Source organism: Mustela nivalis (genome assembly GCF_964662115.1).
Source record: "Mustela nivalis genome assembly, chromosome: 15".
In the NCBI taxonomy this organism is placed as follows: Eukaryota; Metazoa; Chordata; class Mammalia; order Carnivora; family Mustelidae; genus Mustela; species Mustela nivalis.
In genome coordinates this window covers 85,526,345-85,547,963 of record NC_139034.1, presented here as the reverse complement: position 1 = coordinate 85,547,963, position 21,619 = coordinate 85,526,345, and the positions used below count along the sequence as shown (strand labels likewise).

General features: G+C 44.8%; 1 long non-coding RNA gene across 1 annotated transcript; it reads right to left on the bottom strand.

The window, feature by feature from the left end:
* Window positions 1–16,834: 16,834 nt before the first annotated feature.
* On the bottom strand, window positions 16,835–19,789 carry LOC309848872. Its single transcript, XR_014303350.1, has 3 exons — window positions 19,621–19,789; window positions 18,201–18,340; window positions 16,835–17,353 (listed from the first exon to the last, which is right to left on the bottom strand). It is a non-coding gene; the product is annotated as an uncharacterized lncRNA (long non-coding RNA).
* Window positions 19,790–21,619: the final 1,830 nt, after the last annotated feature.

The following is a 21,619-nucleotide window of genomic DNA, read 5'->3' as shown; positions in this document are numbered from 1 at the left end:
AATGTCTATGTTAGTACCTTATACGAAGGAAGTAAAAAAGAAGTATGTAGAGAGAAATCCATCAATCGTGAACGATCTGTTTGGATTCTACCTCTCCCTATCACGTTCTGCCTCATCAGTTACTACGGTGACTTCAAATACACAAATGACTTTGATAAGGTTTTAAAAAATAATTCCTGCTGTCCAAGCATAGAGGCAATACATTATTAGGAATGTCAATATTGGTTCAGTTCCCGAAGGTAACTTTTCTCTTAAAGTCAGATATAAATGCTACTCTGCCGTTGGCGAGTGCTCTGTTTACATGGAGATGTCTGGCGCTGAAATAGTAATTATTTTGTTAGCACAGAAGCAGACATTACCCAGTTCAGCAGCCCCATGAGGTACAAACAAGTAAAAAAAGAATGTCTTAGGGCACCTGGGAGGCTCAGTCATTAAGCCTCTGCCTTCGGCTCAGGTCATGACCCAGGGTCCTGGGATCGAGCCCTGCATCAGGCTCCCTGCTCAGCAAGAAGCCTGCTTCTCCCTCTCCCACTCCCCCTGCTTTTGTTCCCTCTCTTGCTGTGTCTCTCTGTCAAATAAATAAATAAATAAAATCTTAAAAAAACAACAACAACAAAGAAGAATGTCTTAAATAAAAATCCCACAGAAACTAGCCGTGTACACATCCTGAATTAAAGTTCTTGTCACTTTTCAGAATATAAATTATTAAGCTTTATCTTATGGAAAAATGTGTCAGTGAATTCTTTGTGTTTTACGACGTTCATAATCTACTGTCCTGCTAATATACCTTTCTCAAATGAACTGGAAATTTAAACACAGAAATAAAGTAATTTGCTAATTTTTAATAGTTTGGGGAACAGAGACACTCACGTCCAGATTAGTCACGTCCCTGAAGTGTCGGTAGGAGCCAGCAAATGGAGAATTTCTCACGTATGACTGAGGGACACAATATCATTTTCTAAATCACGACACAGTTTTAACCCCTGGTTTACAATTTGTTTCAAAGTCCAATTTATCTATTTGCGAGGGACTGAGGGTTTCTGTACCCCCCAAATTAGTATGTTGAACTCCTAACCGCCCAGTGGGATGGTGTTAGAAGCGGAGGCCTCTAGGAGAAGATTAGGTCTGGACGGCGGAGCCCCCACCAAAGGGATTGTGCCTTTATGAGAAGAAACAGAGAGCTTGCTTGCCTGCTCTCTTCCCTGTGCGGACACAGTGAGAAACAGTGTCCTGTAACCCGGAGGAGGGTCAGCCCTCCACGCCCCACCCCTTTGCCAGACCCTGATGTCAGACCGACCACCAGCTTCCAGAACTGAGAAATAAGTTTGTGTTGCTGATAAGACATCTGGCCTGCGGTCACTTGTCATAGCTACCCAAGCTGACTGCGACCCTAGCCCCAGCAGCTCCTGAGGGAGGGCTACTGCCTTCCTCCGCTACGACTGTGAGCTTTTCTATTCTTGCAGTTCTGTCCGTTTTCACTTCATGTGTTTAGGATTTCTGTTCCCAGTGCATAATGATTAGAATTGCTATTGATCCCTTTATCATTTTGAAATAATCTTTATCCCCAGTAGCATTCCTGGAGATGAAGTTCACTTTTCATTATACTGATAGAGCCACTCGAGCGTTCTTTTGATCAGTGTTGGGAGAGTATCTCATCTGTTCACTGTCAGATGATTTGGATCTTTACAGTTAAAGTGTGCTTCTGTAGAAGGTGGCTGGAGAGGACGTGACCGCCTGGGGACCTGTGAGCTGGGCAATTAGAGTCGCCTCCCCTCCCCTGATCTCAGAACGTGCCTCCCGCCTACTGTTCCCACAGTGGGAGCCATTGTCACCGGAGTGAGCAAGGTGCTGTTAAGATCGTCCGGATGGCCCTCATGGCCACACACAAGTAACCCTCCATGCACCTGTGCGATTCTGGTGGGCAGGTGCCGAGATCTGCTTATTTAGCCGCAACCCAAACAAGCCTCATACATCAACCTTGGCTTATGAAACTTCCACCTGTCCACCTGGAGGAGCCGCTCTCTTTCTTCTGTCTCTCCTTGCCCTCTGGGTATGGGAGCCAGTTCCAGATTTTACCCGGGAGGCTTCCAAGTTTGTAAACCAACAGACTCTTAAAGGAAACCACAGAGCGAGGTCTTGGTTTTTTGTTTTTTGGGTTTTTTTTTTAATTGGATGTTATAATCTCTGCATTTTAATTGGAGTGTTTGGGCACTTTATATTTATTTCAAGTGTACATAAAAGTATAAGAATTTTACATTAAAAAAATTTTACATCATTATTCTTCTGCATATTCCATATATGGACTAAAGTCACAGGGCATAGGAATAGGGCTGTGACTTAAAGGCTGGCTACCTCTGATTTGTTCATCCAATCAGAAAGTGTGAAGAAAGTGATTTCACTCAGTGTAATCTCTTATGGAGAAGTCTGTCTGTATCGTACGACCATTGCTACACAAAAGCATCTTTACTTGCAAAACTATGCAGATCATAAGAGACAGATTGACATCTATTTTTTTTTTTTACTTGAAAATATTATTAAAGCCACAGAGATGTCTCGGTGATATCTTTTGGTCACCAGTCAGTTATTTGAGAGATAAATAGAATTGGTGATTAAGGCACAAATGCCAGAAAATAATAGCAGTTGGTTAATTCTCAAAGTGGAAACATTTATTCAGCTTGGAGTGTGTTGGTATAGAAATGCCACCTTCACCTTGGACGAGCAAAGTCATTTGTTAGAACCAGAGGCTCATGTTCATTCCCTGCTCAGCTATTCTATGCTTTGCTTAAAGTCAGGAATGCCTTGCCAGTGAAAGAAGTTCTTCAGGATTCAAACTGATTAATGTTGGAAAAGGGGGTTAAAAATCTGATGTTTCTTTAGTAATGAAAATAGTTTGTTTAACAACTCCCCTTGAAACATACACTTGTGTGTTGAACTTTTCATTCATACATTTTATTTAAACACACAGAAACACTCAACAAGTACCGGCATTCAACGTGTACATAACTAATTGCTATTTTGGTAAATATTACTTTGGCACGTTAGTGATCAAGGATCCACAAAGAGTTAGTCAAACTGGGGCAGTACATTTATTTTATCCTTAGAGTTCAGAAAGTTCTCATGACGCATCTAACAGTTTGTGTATTTTCTTCAAAAGAATGAGACACGTTAATTATAAATACCATGGTAGAGCAGGGGCCCCTGAGTGGGTCGGTCTGTTGGGTGTCCGACTCTCGGTTTCCTGGTCAGGTCATGATCTCACAGGTCATGAGATGGGGCCCCTCCTCGGGCTGCTCACCCGGCAGGAGTCAGCTGAGATTCTCTCCCTCGGCCCCTCCTCCAACTCTCTCTTGTTCTCCCTCTAAAATAAATAAATCTTTCAAAATAAATAAAATAAATGTAGACACACATACATACATACCATAGTACAGCAAGTCCCGGTTCTTCAAAAAAAAAAAAAAACCCTCTGTGAAATAGTCCATATATTTTAAATGATTGACTGCAACACCTATATAGATCAACCCTGAAAAACAAACTCACCTTTGTCTAAATTTTGCATGTGCATTTTGGGTACAGAGCTCCTCAGTCAAACTAAACAGACATATGGTGTGAGCAACACAGGCTCCCGCAATGTTTGCAGCTGGTGGTTTGAAATGGCTGTTCTGCAGGTACCGTACTGCTCTTTAGTCCAGATTTTTGAATAGGCAGGAGACCCAGGACATTCCTAAGGGACTTTTGTTTAAAGATTTTATTTATCTTTAAATAGTGAGAGGGGCAGAGGAGAGGGAGAAGCAGACGGCCGGATGAGTAGGAAGCAGGATGGGGGGCTCCATCCCAGGACCCTGAGATCAGGGACTGACTGAGCCACCCAGGCACCTAAATCCTAAAGGATTTAAAGGTTACCTGCCAAAGCAGGCTCCTGATGTATCTCCACATCTTTATGGTGAACCTGAAGCTTCATTAAGCTATAAAATGTTTATATTTCGGAAGTAAACGAGCTTTACAATTTTATGGTGAATACTGAAACAATGGAACATTTAGAGCATTTTCCTAAGTCTTACAAATGTTTAAATCACTGGTTCAAAGCCTGTGTCCTGTTAAGATACTTCCTCCTGTCTGCAATAGGGAAACGGTTACTTTAATTTGGAATTTTACGTAATGACAGTTTCAGTCCCATACCTCAAGAAAATGTTGATATTTCATGAAAAGACAGGATGGTGGTATTCAAGAAGGTCTTAAAGATCAATTCTTTTCTCAATGGAGAGACTGAAGGCTGCAGTAAATTAAGTGAACTGGCCCCAAAGAGATTTAAGTATATTGATCTGAAAAAAAAAAAAAAAATCCAAAAAATCCATTATTCCGTTTGGAACTTAACCATGATCTTCAGAAAATCATTAAACATCAAAGGCACAGTTTCTGAACTTGAATCTTTTTCCAGTAATTATCTAAACCCTGTGCTACTTTTAAACAGCTCAAAGGGATCAAGCCACGTGGTAGAGACGTTGGGGTCGCAGAGCAAACCAGCGGCAGAGGCGCGGAGCCTCGAGCGGCCAGGAGGCGGGCAGGGGCAAAGTCAGGCGCAGTGGGGGTGTGGCGGCCTCTGCGCCCCAGAGAGCGAACACAGAAGTCTGGAGCCCAGGCCGCTGGGTGGTTGGCGGGCGAGGGTCTGCGCTCTCGCTCCGCGTCCGCACACCGCCGCTACTACGGGGAGACACGCGAGCTGCGAAATGACCGGGCGTGCGCGGCGGCCCGTCCGGACTTCGGGGTCCGGCTTCTGTTCCCGCGAACTGCTGTCCCGGCCGCGCGTCCAGTCTGTCCGCGGCGGACTCTATCCCCGTGGAAGCCGTGGTCTACACGGGAGCACGGGAATGCGGCTGCGAACCGCGTGGCTGCGGCCTCGGCCCGGAGCCCCCTCTCTGAATCCTTCTGCGCCTGGTGCTGCTGGGGAGTCCGGTGACCGCGTCTCTGCAGCGTGTCCGTGTCGCCCTGCGAAGCTGCCCTCACCTGCGGCCATTCCGGCCCCCTCGCCCGGCTCGAGTTCGCAGCCGCTGGAACCTGAACGTGGGGACGGCGCTTGGGGCTTCTCAGGATCACGATAGCCCGGATCCCTGCGGCGTCCCCGACGGCTGCGAGGTTTCTCATAGCCGGCTCTTCCGTCCCCAAATACAGCATGGGTCCTCTTGTTCTTACACTTGATTTTTTTTTTTAATTTATTTATTATTTTTTTTTTTTTTTGCAATATTCCCAAGAATCCAAAATCAGGGTTGTCCCCCTTGCTATTCCTAGATTCAGGTAAGAAAATGAACCAGCACGTTGCCGTTCGCAATCATGAGGCAAGGTCTTAATGTTTTCCTCTGCGTGCAGAACCCATCAGCCAAAAATGTACATATTCTTCCCTGTAATGACACTAAGTAAAAACTTGAGTGACACCGGAGTGGCACTGATCCTTCCAATTCTGCTTTCACGACATAGTTTTTTTTTTTTTTTTTTAAGACTTTATTTATTTATTTGACAGATAAAGATCACAAGTAGGCGGAGAGGCAGGCAGAGAGGGGGAAGCAGGCTCCCCACTGAGCAGAGAGCCCTATGCGGGGCTCGATCCCGGGACCCTGAGATCATGACCTGAGCCGAAGGCAGAGGCTTTAACCCACTGAGCCTCCCAGGCGCCCCTCCATGGACATAGTTTTAATGTCCAATCGCCATAGGTCATACAGACGAGCACCTTGTACTTCTCCCAAAAGCATCCATTTCACGACTTCCAGAAACTTTCTTGTAGTCTCTGATGGCTGCCTGGCTCTCAGAGAAGGCGCATTCCCTTGAGCTGTGGGAAAGGTAGGATCCATGACCACAAAACCATCCTGTGGCTCCAATTCATAGAGATCATTTAAATATGTGAGAACCTTATTGCTCAAACCTTCACTTTCATTTGCTAGGCTGTTAAACAAACAGCCTTCGCATTCGTCCTAAGAAAAGCTATGACCAAGCTTAGGGCAAGGCAACAAACAAGGAGATGGGGCCGAGTTCCCGTTCCTTCCATAACCAACAGCTTGCTTGTAACTAGCAGAACTTATTACTGTGTTTTCTAACATCGGTTCTTCCCTCAAATACCAACATTCTGGTAAAATCACACACACACACACACACACACACACACACAGGGAGCACAACCTGAATGATATTTCCTCTAACAGCTGGTGAAATTCTTGATTTATAACAGTGTTGTAGACACTCAAAGCTCTTCCACAGTCCCATTCCCCCATTCTAAAGACGATCATCAGCGCCCAGAGGACCTCAGCCCCGTGTCCGTGCCGAGCAGGGAGGATTGGCTTCGAGCAGCCGTCGTAAGGTCATTGTCTACTACTGCCTTCTGGTTTCGTTTCCATTTATTTTTTTCTTCTAATTATGAGACACATTTTTGTATTTCTCTGCATGCCTGGTTCTTTTTGATTGGATAAACACTGCAATTTTCCTTTCTGGTTGCTAGATATTTTGCATTCTTATAAATATTACTGTGCTTGGTTCTGTGACATGTTAAATTACTGGGAAATGGTCTGATCCTTTTGGATGCTCCATTGAAGCTGTCTGGTGGACAAAAGAAAGGCTCAGTCCAGGCCTGACTCTCCCCTGCCTTTGAGCTATGTGAGCAAAGCATAGAATATCTGAGTAGGGAGTGAACATGAGCCTCTGGTTCTAACAAATGACTTTGCTCATGTGAGGTTCTCTACCTAATGTCCCTGCATGATGAGGTTTCCCACTGTGACTGCCGGAAATAGAGCAGCCCTGTGAGAACTCCCTTGATCGCTCCCTCTAACTTTTGAGTAGTTACTTCCCTCTGGTGTTTTGTTTTGCTTTCATGCTTGAGCAACTCGATCCTCATGTGAAGAGTTGAGGAGGACCCCCTGCAGATTTCTGGGGTTCTCTCTGGTGCAGATCTCGCACCTGTGGTCCCCTGTGAACTCCGATCGGCACGGTGTCCTCACGGTGTCCTCGAACTCGCAGCCCGGGTCTCCACCTGTGTCCTGCTTCCCGCTCCGCATCTGAACCTTCCCTCTGGGTGGTCAGCTCAGGGACCACGGTCCTATACTGCTCGTGGACGACACCTTGGCCACGATTCCTCATGTATTTTGTCTCCCTTTTTGGTTATTTTAGGCAGGAGGGTAAATTTGGTTTTTACAACTTCTTCTTGGTCATATAGAAATCTGTGCTTAGCGCTGCTTTAATGTAATCAGATCACTGGTAAGAGTTTCCTTGAACAATCACTGACTATTGCGAAGGGAAATGAGAAGAATCTATTATAATGTAAAAATTTCTAAAGTGCTCAATGACCCCCAAACCCTACTTGTCTACTTGTCTGTATATATCACACATCTTTTTTTTTTTTTAAGATTTTATTTATTTATTTGAGGGAGAGACAGAGAGAGAGTATGGCGGGGGGAAGCAGACTCCCCACTGAACACGAGGTCTGATGTGGGACTCGATCCCAGGACTCCAGGATCATGACCTGAGCTGCAGGAAGACACGTCACCAACTGAGCCACCCAGGGGCTCCTGTATCATAGATCTTGAATGAACCAAGTTAAAAATAAATTACCTCAAGTGTATCTCATGCCCAGAGTAAATTATAAGATTTCCAGCAATTATCTTATAAACATAATCAGTTGCAGCCTTCGAAATTTTAATTCAAACTCATCTAAAAATTAGTATTTCATCTCGATAGCAGACAATCTTTGAGAAGTCTGCAAAGAGGATACTGTACTGTAAATGAGTTGAGACAAAGACACATTCAGATTCCCTGAACTCTAAGTTCCTTGAGCTATGTATCATTTGTGAAGTTCCCATTTTCCCCTAAATTGCAAGAACTTGGTTTCTCCCAAAAAAGTGCTGGGTATTACTCCTCAGGCTTTATAGCCAAATACACTTTTTTTTTTGCCATGTCACTTTCACCCTCATTTTAAGTTATTTACCTCTTAAATGAACCCACTCAGCATTGAACGAGGTCATTCGGAGGTGAGCCCAGGTTGCCCAGTGAGCTGGCACTGGGCAGCCACGTTCCAATTCCCTCTTCGGCCCTTGGAATGTACATTCCACCCCCTGTTCCCACAGGAGGAGCCCTTTCCCAGGACAAAGCCTGGAGAGAGTAATGTGTTCCTGATCACATGGGAGTGACATGCCTGAACCACGTTGTTCAAGATTCTGGAGGGCTGGTGCAGGAATCGGCTGGTCTCGCGGCCTCCCAAGACAAGCCCCTACCTAAGCCCCCTTGCTCGTTATATCTGCCACCCACCAATCCCAAGGGCTTTGCTTCTTTCTTTGGTCTCTCCTTGCCCCCTGTGAACCGGAGGCCAGTTGCCAGTGCCGCCCCCCACCCCCACCCCTGGAGGCTGCCAGCCACTATCAGCCCACTTGAGTTACCATGGAGACACTGCTGTGATTTGTGTATGCACAACTTATTGACAAAAAGATGAGATTTAGGGAACTTCATAGGAGATGTAGTGGCCTTTGAGACCACATATGTGGTGTGAAATCTATTTAAAATCGAGTCGTTCATGAAAGTGTTTACGATCTTGTAAACATAAGAATGATCTGGAAACATTTTTTTTTTTTTTAACTTGAGCACAGTTGACACACAATGCTTCGGTTGACACACTGACACACAATGGTTCAGTTGGACCACTCAGTGATTTGACAAGTCTACACATTATGCTATGTTCACCACAAGTGGAGCAACATTTTAATTTGGAAATACTTTTACTTTAGAGCGTTATTATTTTTAAGATTTTTTTTCAAATTTATTTGACAGAGAGGGACACACAGAGAGAGGAAACACAACAGAGAGAGTGAGAGAGGGAAAAGCAAGCTTCCCACTGAGCAGAGCGCCTGACACGGGGCTTGATCCGAGGACCCCTGGGATCATGACCTGAGCCAAAGGCAGAGGCTTAAGGACTGAGCCACCCAGACACCCCTAGAGTGTGACTTTTTAATTTAAGTATATTTCACCATTAACTTATCATTACCCATCACTTTTCCTTCTCATACCTTTTGGATTCAAGCAGTCCGTATAGGGGAATTATTGGTGTTACTGAAAACCCCCGAGGCAAAGAAGCTAACGGTGTATTTTTGCTAAAGTCTCTTCTGAAACAATGTGTAGCATTGCTACATACTGCACGGTTTACATAAAAACTACTTCGGTTGCATCAAAGGGCCTCACCCTGAGATAGGTTTCACTTAATCAAACAAAGGACAGATTGCTTTTCTCATGTGAGCATCACGTTTCGACCTGCGACCCCATGGGTGATTTATCCCAGGAGCTCTGCAGTCCTGATAGGGATTCGTCTCATAAGGTTACACCAGCTCCTTACCCTCAGGGTTCTCCCTCTGCTCTTCCTGGGGAAGGCTTAGTCCCTTCCAGGCTTTAAGGTCACACAGACTTTGATTCCAATTTAATTATTCCTCTTTTCTTAGAGACTCTTTAGATGCTGACCTAAAATGAAATGCATTTCCGGACCCAAGACTCTGAGCCTTGTTTCCATTTCTAGTAAAACGTTCTTCCCAGATCAGTACCCATGTCCAACTTTATGAAGTCAGCTTAAAGGCTAACGCCGTGTTCATTCTGCCCTGACACTGGTTGTTGCTCATTACACAGGACAGGCAGCGTGGCCCTTCGTCACTTCTCATTAGTGTTACCTGAATACTTTTAAAGTTATGATTAAATGACCAGGATAAGTGATCATGGAACTTTATTACAATTCCAACAGTTCTAAATGTATATATATATATATATATATAGAGAGAGAGAGAGAGAGAGAGAGGGACTGACTTTATTATTGCAATAAACACTTTCAAAAAGCTGAATCTGACAGACCTAGAGATTTATGTAATTATTACAGTACTTCAAGCTAATTAGACAAGGTAAGACATTCATTGAAGCTGTTTTAATTAACAATATTTACTAATAGCCAAAACAGCTTTTAGTTTCTCCCTGTGGGTTTTTAAAAAAATTCTTACAGCTTTAAACTGAGTTCAACAAGATACATTGTTTCTGATCATTACCATCTTATATTCAAATTTTATATTTACATTGATTCTTATATATAAAAATCTTGTATTCAATTCTTATATTCATATTTCTCTTCTCGAATTTAAAAGGCAAACATTTTCTATATTTATTCTTAAATATCTAGAATTCTCCTGCCCCAGCCAGCCTCCGCCATGATCTTAGGGTGTTAGACAACCTTAGAAGCTCTTCCATGAGGGTCTCTCCGATCTTTTTCCAGACCCTGCATAGGGATCTCCGGCACTTAAATGTACTCTCCTTGTACTCTCTGGTCAGGCCAGAAACCCGAGAAACTGCCGAAGTGGAGAAGGCAGGAAGGGAACGCCGGACATGACCGTGCAGTTGCTCGGGCGCACGACTGCGAAAGGAAAGTCCCGGGTAGAGGAGAGGCCTCCGAGGAGGTGGTTCTCAGGGGAACCGGAGAGGCAGCAAGGGAGGGTCTTTTTAGGAAAGCTGCCACGGAAAGAAAAGTAAAGGGACCCAGCAGAGCTGTCTGGGCATTCTGCTCCCTTCCGGAGTCCGCTTCCTCCTTCTAATGTAGCCGTGAAAACAAGCAAGCAGGTGCGGTCTCAGGCGGCTTGTGGGTGGTTACTGTCTTAAGGAAGAGGAAGAGTATCATCCTTCCATTAAAAAAAAAAAAATAAACTGTTACTTTCATGCTAGCTGAAATGTCTTAGCAACAAATTCTTTTCTTCCAAAAATAAAAAGAACATTTTTAACAACAGAAAAGCTTGAGAGAATTAACATATGACAGGGAATTCCTGGTAATCTGTGTAAATGAAGACAATGGCTTTTCCATGCGTTTCAAAGTCATGCGGCACCTCAAGGGGAGGTGAGGAAGGAAAGGTTCCACTGGACAACCATAGAGCTGGCAAAGACTGGAAACCCCCAAACCCACGTTTTCGGATCCTTTGATTTTCTGTTCTTTTTTTCTTTTTTTTTTTTTTTAAAGGTTTTATTTATTTATTTGACAGAGAGAGATCACAAGTAAATGGAGAGGCAGGTAGAGAGGGGGGGGGAGCAGGCTTCCCACTGAGCAGATAACCCGATGTGGGACTCGATCCCAGGACCCTGAGATCATGACCCGAGCCAAAGGCAGCGGCTTAACCCACTGAGCCACCCAGGCGCCCCTTCTGTTCTTTCTTTTTTTTTTTTTAAAGATTTTATTTTTATTTATTTGACAGAGAGAGATTACAAGTAGGCAGAGAGAGAGAGAGAGAGGGAAGCAGGCTCCCTGCCGAGCAGAGAGCCCGATGCGGGACTCGATCCCAGGACCCTGAGATCATGACCCGAGCCAAAGGCAGCGGCTTAACCCACTGAGCCACCCAGGCGCCCCCCTTCTGTTCTTTCAAAATCAGGAGACCGGGGCGGGTAGAAGTTCCTCCTGAAAGCATTTCACAGTCACATCTCCTGCCTGGGGGCCGGCAGGATTCTCAACCAGGGTCAGGCCTCTCTTAACTATGCTTAAACCTCAACTGTGGAGGCCACTTTGCAACTGAGCTCTCGTTTGTTCCAATGTCAAAATCTCTGTAATCAGTCATTTTGTTTTGTTTCAAACCCTTTGTGTACATGCCATCAGCTCTGGGCATTTCAGACATTTCTTTGTACTAGACTACATTTGCCTGAGAGAACGAGGCATCATTTCAAATAAATCTCTAGAGACCAAAGGGGTTTGTTTGTGTTAGCCACTCAAGTGGTTGTTCTTTATTCTCATTTTATTAGAAAATTGCTAAGAATAAAAGGAAAATATTATTGATCTCTGAAAACACCATGTTCAAAACTTGACTTTTAACAATTACATCTTATGTCTTTAACAATACCAAGGACAACTGTGATGTGTGGTTATTATATTACTCAAGAGTCTCTGTTTGCTCCCATCATAAAATGCATTTAAAAATCTATATAATGTGCATATGTATGGGTATCTATGATTTAGACATATAATGTACACTTAAATGTAACTTTCTTATGAATAGTATTCTGCGATATCTAGTTATCTTTACTTATTCTCTTTCTGAAAGGGCATTATGATAGCTTATAAGGAGAAAGATTATAAAGCAGAAAGAAATGAGTAGGGTTAAAGTAAAGGCAAAAGCAAAACAGAGGCCAAGCCATAAAATGACAGAAGTAATTGGTGTGCAGCCCTGTGTGTTATGAAGTCGAACAGAACGGCATCTGCCATAAATAAAAGATTAATAATACCATGAACATGAGTGGCCGCTAGAATTGGACCTCACAGTTGTTTCAAACCAAACACTAAAAGTGAAAGCAAATAGAATCTATTTCGACATTTGCTGTTTCCAGAAGATAACATGTGTAGTCTCCACTGTGGAGAAGGCACCTTTGCTTTCTTGTCGTTGTGGTTGGGAAAAACTATCCCCCATGGGTGGTTTATTTGGAGACACATGTAACTTCGTTGTCAGGAGGCAGTGTTTTGAGAATGATGGGCGCTCACTTTGCCTGTTAGGGTACACAGGTTTAGAGAGCTTCAACCGTTTCCAAGCCCGGAAGAACAAAGTAACAATGGGTGCCTGTTACTAGATAGCTTACGAATCACTTTCATATATGACAGGTCCTTTAATCTTATCATTCTTGGAAAACTAGGATGATTATCCGCCCCATTTGATGCCTGAGTTCAGTGGGCTTGAGCCCTTGGCTGATGAGACGAGGGAAAGATCTAGGACTCCAAGTCAGATCCCGCCTGCCACACTCTACCATCTCTAGTTTTGCCACTCCGGAACTGGAGGCGTAAAGGTATACTTTTATGCTAAACGTATCCCTTACATTTGCATTTATGTTAAAAAGCTTTTCTTCTGAATTTTGGTCAGAGGTGAGTGTATTTCCAGGCATTGAGAAGAATTTCTTAAGCATAGGAGCTCAAGGAAGTCTTGAGCACGGGGAGTTAAGTGAGCATCTCCTGTCCACTGAGGTGATTTGAGAGGCGGTTTCTCAGTGCCCAGTGTGCACGGGACTCACTGGGGAGTCTGGGTAACATGAAGATTCAGACGCCAGGACGCCGCCAGGTCTGGCTGTCACTGTGGCACTTCTCACCACACCCCGTGCATCTCTGGACCTCCCTTACTCTCGGCTTGTGTAGTTCTTCTCCATTTACAGAACTTAGCGTAGAGTTTCTCCTTGGACAATTTCATAGCCACCTTCTTTAATGCATAAGCTTTGAATTCCTATGATGGATCCCGTTTCTCCAATAAAATGAATCTTTCCAGGAGGTCAGCGGGTGCCCCCAAACCATTCAGCCGGCTAGCGAGGCAGTTATAATAGTCTGATTTTCTGATCCCAAAGCTCTCTCTAGCCTGGCACCATCCTGCAGAGAGAGAAGGCAGTGACATTTCCACAGGCTATCCTGCTGTGCCCCGTGGGTCCAAGGTCCCCCTAAGTCCCAGCTCAGCCCCTTCCAAGACAGCCCTGCTAGGGGCACCTGAGTGGCTCAGTAGGTTAAAGCCTCTGCCTTCGGCTCAGGTCATGATCTCAGGGTCCTGAGATTGAGCCCCACATCCGGCTCTCTGCTCGGTAGGGAGACTGCTTCCCCCTCTCTCTGCCTGACTCTCTGCCTACTCGTGATCTCTCTCTGTCAAATAAATAAATAAAATCTTTAAAAAAATATATCCATTAAAAACAAACAAACAAACAAACAAACAAACAAACAAAAAGTGTGTAAACCTGGTGATTCACAGACCTGTACCCCTGGGGATAAAAATATATGTTTATAAAAAAAAATAAAAAATTAAAAAAACAACAACAACAACAACAAAAAAAACAGCCCTGCTGAAGCCCTGTCTGGCAGGTGCAGCTTTCCAGATGGGGCTCCCGACAGGCTCCCAAGACCCCTTTGACCTGGGCAGAATCCATCCAGTTCCCCTTCTGAGCCAACCCAGTTTCCCCAACCCAGTTTCCCGCGCTTTCCCTGGCCGCTTCTCTCTGCTGTGACCCGTTTCACTTCTATCCGACTCTGTCACACTCCTCTCTGGTCCTGAGTGATCATCTCAGGCCTTCCTTATTTCTAATTTGGTTTTGCCTCCTTTGTCCCTATTAAAGCTGTAGAACAGGAGAATTTCCTGTAGGATTAGTGAAGTGGTCGAAAATACATCATCAGGGGCTTAGTTTTTTGGGGGGGAAAATGCAATATGTCAGGGTAAATTTTTTTTAACATGTCTGCTTTTTAATCTCCTCTTTTAAGTTTTACCACCTATGCGATTTTCGTGGAAGACTGCCTTCATCACAGTCAGAAGGCTGAAGTGCTCCGGGCTATTGCATCTCAGCCCAGCGCTGGATCTCAGGGTCCCATCATCCCGCTGCGTGGCCCATAAATGTTGAATGATGGTAATGACCCGTGCAGTATCGTTTCATGGTGAGCCCAAAAGGTGTGACTGGCAACTGCCTGTAAGAGAAACACTATAAATTCTACTGAAGAAGCCTCCATGATCCACAGTGATAGCAAGGTGACTTCCCAGTCCAGAGCAGTGAGGCCCCTCTTCGACACCCACAGCGTGACTCCACAGAGCATCTCCTGATGTCCGTGAGTTATGTGATTACAGAAATACAGCTTGCGGATGGGGCCTGTCACCACCCAGGAAGAGTTGGAAAGGTCTACCTCATACTCCCCAACTGTCCTTTTTTCCCAGTTTTTCCAATCAGTTAGCATAACAGGCATTGAGAATACAAAAAGTTAGTGTAATTCCTTGTCCAAAGCAACCTTACCAGAGTAATATTATGAAAAGCGAGGGCACCTCTGTACATTTTATATATGTGTTGTGTATACGTGACTGCATACGTGTGTGTACATATGAGCATATATGCACGTATGTGTAATAGAGTAACTCTATACATACGTACAGGGTTATACACGTGTACATATGTTTTAAAATATGGATGTTGTTATTCAGCCATTGTGAGGCCAATAGATCAAGAGAGGGCTCATTGAAAAGATGGGTAATTTTATATATATATATACACACACACACACACACACACATACACACACACATATACATACTTTTTAAGTTTTTATTTATTTTTTAAATTTCTTTTCAGTGCTCCTGAATTCATAGTTTATGCACCACACCCAGTGCTCCGTGCAATATGTGTCCTCCTCAACACTCACCACCAGGCTCACCCATCCCCCCACTCCCTCCCCTCCAAAACCCTCAGTTTGTTTCTCAGAGACCACAGTCCCTCACCCTTCGTCTCCCCCTTCCAATTTCCCCCAACTCCCTTCCCCTCTCCAGCTCCCCATGTCCTCCGTGTTATTCTTTATGCTCCACAAATAAGTGAAACCATATGATAACTGACTCTCTCTGCTTGACTGATTTCACTCAGCATAATCTCCTCCAGTCCCATCCATGTTGCTACAAAAGTTAGGTATTCATCCTTTCTGATGCCTGTGTAATACTCCATAGTGTATATGGACCACATCTTCCTTATCCATTAGTCCGTGGAAGGGCATCTTGATTCTTTCCACAGTTTGGCGACTGTGAACCATTACTGCTATGAACATTGGGGTACAGATGGCCCTTCTTTTCACTATATCTGTATCTTTGGGGTAAATACCTATTAGTTCAATTGCAGGGTCACAGCATAGCTCTATTTTTAATTTCTTTTTTTCTTTTGAAGATTTTATTTATTTATTTGACAGAGAGAGAGAGATCACAAGTAGGAAGAGGGGCAGGCAGAAAGAAAGGGGGGAGGAAGCAGTCTCCCTGGCAGCAGAGATCCCGATGCGGAGCTTGATCCCAGGACCCTGAGATCATGACCTGAGCTGAAAGCAGAGGCTTTAACCCACTGAGCCACCCAGGCACCCTATTTTTAATTTCTTAAGGAATCTCTACACTGTGTTCCAAAGTGGCTGTACCAACTTGCATCCCACCAACAGTGTAAGAGGCTTCCCCTTTCTCCACATCCTCTCCAACACTTGATGTTTACTGTCTTGTTGATTTTGGCCATTCTAACTGGTGTAAGGTGATATCTCAATGTGGTTTTGATTTGAATCTCCCTGATGGCTAGTGAAGATGAACATTTTTTCTTGTATCTGTTAGCCATTTGTATGTCTTCTTTGCAGAAGTGTCTGTTCATGTCTTCTGCACATTTTTTGACCTGATTATCTGTTTTGTGTGTGTTAAGTTTGAGGAGTTCTTTATAGATCTTGGATATCAGCCCTCTGTCTATATTGTCATTTGCGAATATCTTCTCCCATTCTGTGGTTTGCCTCTTTGTTTTGTTGACTGTTTCCTTTGCTGTGCAGAAGCTTTTCATCTTAATGAAGTCCCAAAAGTTCATTTTTGCTTGTTTCTTTTGCCTTTGGAGACACATATTGAAAGAAGTTGCTGTAGCCGATGTTGAAGACGTTACTGCCTATGTTCTCCTCTAGGATTCTGATTGATGGATTGCTGCCCCATGTTGAGGTCTTTTATCCATCATGAGTTAATATATATATAGTATATATATATGTGTGTGTATATTCTGTATATAATACCCACATACTATATATAGAATATACACACACATAAATTCTGTGTATAATATACGTATATTATATATAGAATATACACACACATATATATATTTAATATTTTTATTTATTTATTTATTTGACAGACAGGGAGAGAGAGCCCAAGCAGGCAGAGCAACAGGCAGAGGGAGAGGGAGAAGAAGATTCCCCGCTGAGCGGAAAGCAGACCCTGGACCCCGGGATCATGACCTGAGCTGAAAGCAGAGGCTTAACCAACTGAGCCACGCTGGCTTCCTGAGATGGGTTGTTATACTCACAGACCCCAACGGGAGGGATCACGCCACGCCATGCACACAGGGCGCCATGGGAAAGCACCGGGATCTCTTAGGAGCCAGAGGGAGAGAGAGCAAAGCTCGGGCGAGAGCCTGTGTCAGCGCTTCCACAGAAGGAAGAGAATAGGCAGGGTGAGGAGACTTAGAATTGGCTGCTGTTAATGACTCCCATGTGCTCTGGGGTATAAGAGAATTAGGATGAAAGATAACTGGGTTTCCAAAAATGTTGAGCTTTAAGAATTGCCAAGGTATCCACAGTCCTCGTTATCAATCGATATGTAACAGATTGCTCCAGAAGTTTGGCATCGGAAAACAGCAAGCACGGATGGTCTCGCTCTCTGTGGCCTGGGGGCTGGAGTGGCTTGGTCTGGCGGGCCAGACTCAGGCTCCCTCACAATGCCGCCTGATCAGGGTGTCAGGCGGACTCTGGGCATCTCAGGGTCCTTGGGGGAGGATGACTCCCAATTCATTCATGTGGACCCATCCACGGAGCTTCCCTGGGGTTCCCCTGAGAGAGGGAAGGGGGAAGAGAAAGACAGAGAGAGAGAGAGCGCACATGCACCCAGGAGAGAAGCCACAGTTGTTTTGTCATTGAATCTCAGAAATGACACCCGGTCACCCTGTGAGCTCTGCTCATCAAAGGCAAATCCCCTGTGTAGCCCACATGCAGTAGGGGAGCGGCACACAGAGGCTGGGGAGCAGGGACCACCGGCCGCCTCAGAGAGCACAGGCCACACCAAAAATTCGGCAAGCAGGAAGGAGAGGCTGACCCCTGACGTCAAAGCTGTTACACATCTGCAGGCTTGAAAACTACCGGACGCGCAACAGGCTGAAACGTAAAATGGTTGACCATGAGCTTGTTAGTGGCCTAAGGACGCAGACAACTCCTAAAAATTAATAAGAAAATAATTAAATTCAAAAGCAGAGCTGCCAGGAGACTAAAGGGCAGCTCAGAAAAAGAGAAATTCGTATTCCCCCCACACCTGGGGAAAAGTACTCAAGACACAGTAGCAATTAAAGAAACGCCAATTAAGAAGTGAGATAATGCTCTCAAATATCAGAGAGGTAAAATTGGAGCAGGTTGAGAACACCCAGAGAAGACGAGGGTCTTCTCCTACACTCCTCGTGGTGGTGTAAGGGGGCACAGCTTTCCCAGAAAGCAGGTTGCCAATAAATATGACCGCCTTCATACTTGTTCCACAGAAATTCTCATTCTAGGCACCTAGATTCGAAATGGGGACGCGGACTGAGCCACATACCTACCATAGAATTACTTGTGTTGGCAAAGAAGGGGAAGCAGTTTAAATACTGGAACATTAGAAGAATTACATAAATGGAGAAAGCAACCCCCTCACCTCAATAAGCAGGGAACATGGAAGGATTCTCTTCCAACTCAGAGAATGTTCAAAGAAAGGACCCCAGCTCAGCTCCAGGGCAAGGTGCTGCCAAAAACTGAAATGTGTCTGGACATCAAAGGGAGAAACTCCATTTTGTGCTGGAGAGGAAAAGGGCAGAAATGGAGGTGAAGGGAAGGGAGAGCCATCAGTGCGGAGAAATAAAAGTGCCGACTGAAAATCCCTCCCCCAAGAAACGTCTTAAGGCCGGTTAGCAGGAGAGCATCTACATGACAGCAAGGGGAGCCCCTCGTCCCCCCAAATCTTTAGTCATGCACAGAAATGCCGTCTGTGATATTTCTATTAAGGAAAATACCTAGAATTCCTATCTAGGTCAGCGCGGTGCAGACAAGGAGACCTTGTGGGAGACGGTGAGAAGACTGCCAGAGAGAAATAATTGAATGGAAGCCTGAACACAGAGTCCAGATTGATGGTAAGAAAATAACACCCCTAGTAATTTACAGAAATCCTGCTGGGGGCAGTGAGCTTTCTACTGTCTATTACATGGGATTTCGAGCCAATCTTATCTACAGCTGAGAAGGGAGGTGACCCCAATTGCTATTTCGATCTCCCAAATCATAGAATTCTATGCAGGCCTTATAAATGAAGCTTTAGAAAAGGCTGATGGCAGGCAAGGGAGTCTAAGCTTTGTTGTTTAGTGCGGAACAGCACAGCTGGGTGTTGTCAGCTAATCCCATGCCTGTTGTTACACATGCAAAAGACATCTGACGCCTAAACCTTGTTCCCAGTACCCATCGGTGGACAGTGGGGCTAAGGTGATTTTTACCTTCCTTGTTCATCTCTATGTGTGTGCTTTCTTAGGCGATCAGACAGATCTCTAAACCCCTGGTTAGGCTGTCTGTGTGTTTATGGGTCTCAGGTCAGGCTCCCGAGAAGCAGAGCCTGGAAAAGGGCTCCTTGATTAAGTGACTCATGGCTCTTAGGAGGGAAGCAAGGCAGGGGAGGCAGGAAAACGAAGCAAGGTTTCTGTTTCTCAGGCATGCAACCATAGTCCCGTTCTCCCTTTAAAACGAATTCTTACGTGGCCATTAAACCTCAGACTTAGAGGACTTAATTTACAAGATGAATACATGCTCCTGTTCGGTCCAAGCTGTTTGGGATTTTTTTATTTCTGTGGATCATAACTTGAAGACTTAGCTGGTAACATGTCAGGTGCTACTCCTTCAAGGCTTTGATCTGCTCAACGTCGCCTGCTGTCCGACACCATGAGGCCAGTGCCTTGGGTAATCTGATACTGGGTTTAACCAGACTATTATTTTCCCATAAGAATGAAAATACCTTTGTTTGGTGCTGAGCGTCTCAAAGCCACTCCTCATCACCCATTTGTTCAAGGCCGTTTTGTAACATCCTCCTGTCTTACCTGTCAAAGTACAGCGTGACTCTGTTCCATGGGCTTGGGCCGAACAGCTGAGGATGAGCTTGGAGTCTCCCCTCTCTTGCACACATAGTCCAGGAGCAAATTCTCCTGGCTCCCCCTTCAGATCCTGGGCAGAGTCTCCTGGCTTCTCCTGTCCTGTGCTGTCACCTGGTCCAAGCCGTCACTGTCTATGGTGTGTGCTGCCGACCAGCCTCCAGATGGCATTTTGTGCGACTGTTACCCTCATCACAGTCCACGTGCACACAGTAGCCAGAACGATCCTTTTAGAATCCAAGCTGGGTCTCCTTTCCCCTTTCCTGAAACCCCTCCAAGGCTTCCCATCCGATTCAAAGTCCTGAATGGCCTTTTTCCTCGTCCTCACCTCTCGCCCCTCCCGGGCTTCTCCGGGCTCGCAGTCCCTCGAGCTCCTCCCTCTGCCTTCCCCATTAAACATAGGCACGCGGTTCGTAAGTTTACTTCCTTGCGTCCGTTTCCAAATGCCACCTTGCTAGAGAGGCCTTCCCACCCACCGTCCTCCACCTGTTTCCTCTTCCCTGCCTCTTCCCTGAGACTTCGTTTCTCAGGGCACGCATCTGCACCTGGCATATTTCCCCTTAACTTGTTGGACATCTGTCCCCTGACATAGGAAGTAAACTCCATAGGAGCAGAACCTGGTCTCTTGTTCTTTTCTGTATCCCCTGGGACCAGGGCTCGTTGTGGTGGGTCAGTTATTTCTTGAATGAACAAACAAGTTGGTAACCCACAGACATCAACTCGCATCTACTCTGCTGTCCTGAAGCAAGTCCTGTCTTAGAAAATGAAATATTCCTCCCCTCCTTGCCTGAAACCTCAGCCACGTTGACGACAGTGCTAGGATTGCCTCACTGGTCCCTGAGGATACAGGAAAGACCTATTCTCTTTCCTTAATCAGCTACTTTGAAAGAATAAAAGTAAATACCAAAACCTAAGCCTTTATGGAGGTGAAAATACTCCAACAATTGACATTTTTAACAGCCTCATTGAAGTAATGTTGAAGGGAGCGACCCACACATATAGAAATGTTTACTGGGTACTCCCATACGATTACTGATGTAGATGAACATGTCATCTGCAAAGCAACACAGCTTTGCTTCCTTCCAACCTGGGTGCTGAACATTTCTCTTTCTTGCCTCATTGGACTGGCTGGAACCTCCAATAGGATACTGAGTAGAAGTCACAAGAGGACATGCCTTGTAACTCTCCAATAACTTATGACCTTGGTAATCTACATCTCATCAGGCTGTGTGATGGGGTCTCATGATTCACCGATGGCCTCAGTGTTCAGGACCTTCTTGTCTCTATGCCCATATTTTGTTTGGAGTAGTTTCCGTTGTGATGTCCACAAGTTCAATGATCTTCTCTTCTGCAGTTTTTAATCTGTTAATAAGACCACCCAATATATTTTCCACATCAGACACTGTAGTTTCTAATTCTGGGAGTTGAATTCAGGTGTTTTTATATTGTTCTGTTTCCACTTCACCTGCCCCATCATCCCTTTAGCTCCAGAATATGTAGAATGTAGTTAGAATACCTGTTTGATGGGCCCCATTTTCTGATTTTGACATCCCTGTCAGTTCTGGTTTCAAGTGATTGACTTTTCACACCTTATGGATAGAATTTCTCGGCTTCTTTGCAAGCCTGATAATTTTTGATTGAATGCCAGATATCGCGCATTTTACCTTCTGCATGTTGGACATTGCTCCGTTCCTATAATGTTTTTGGTATTTGTTCCAATATGGAGTCTTGATGCTAAGAACCGGATCGATCTTCTTGGGTCTTGCTTTTAAGATGTGGTAGGGGAGGGCCGGCAGCATTTAGTCTAGGGCCAAATATTCTCCACTACTGAGACCTGATGCTTCTGAGTCTTCAAGCCAATGTCCCAGGAAGTGTGAGATTTTCTAGTCTGGCCTATAGACACAGACATGACTGCCAGCTTCCATAAGCTTCGAGTAGTGTTCACTCT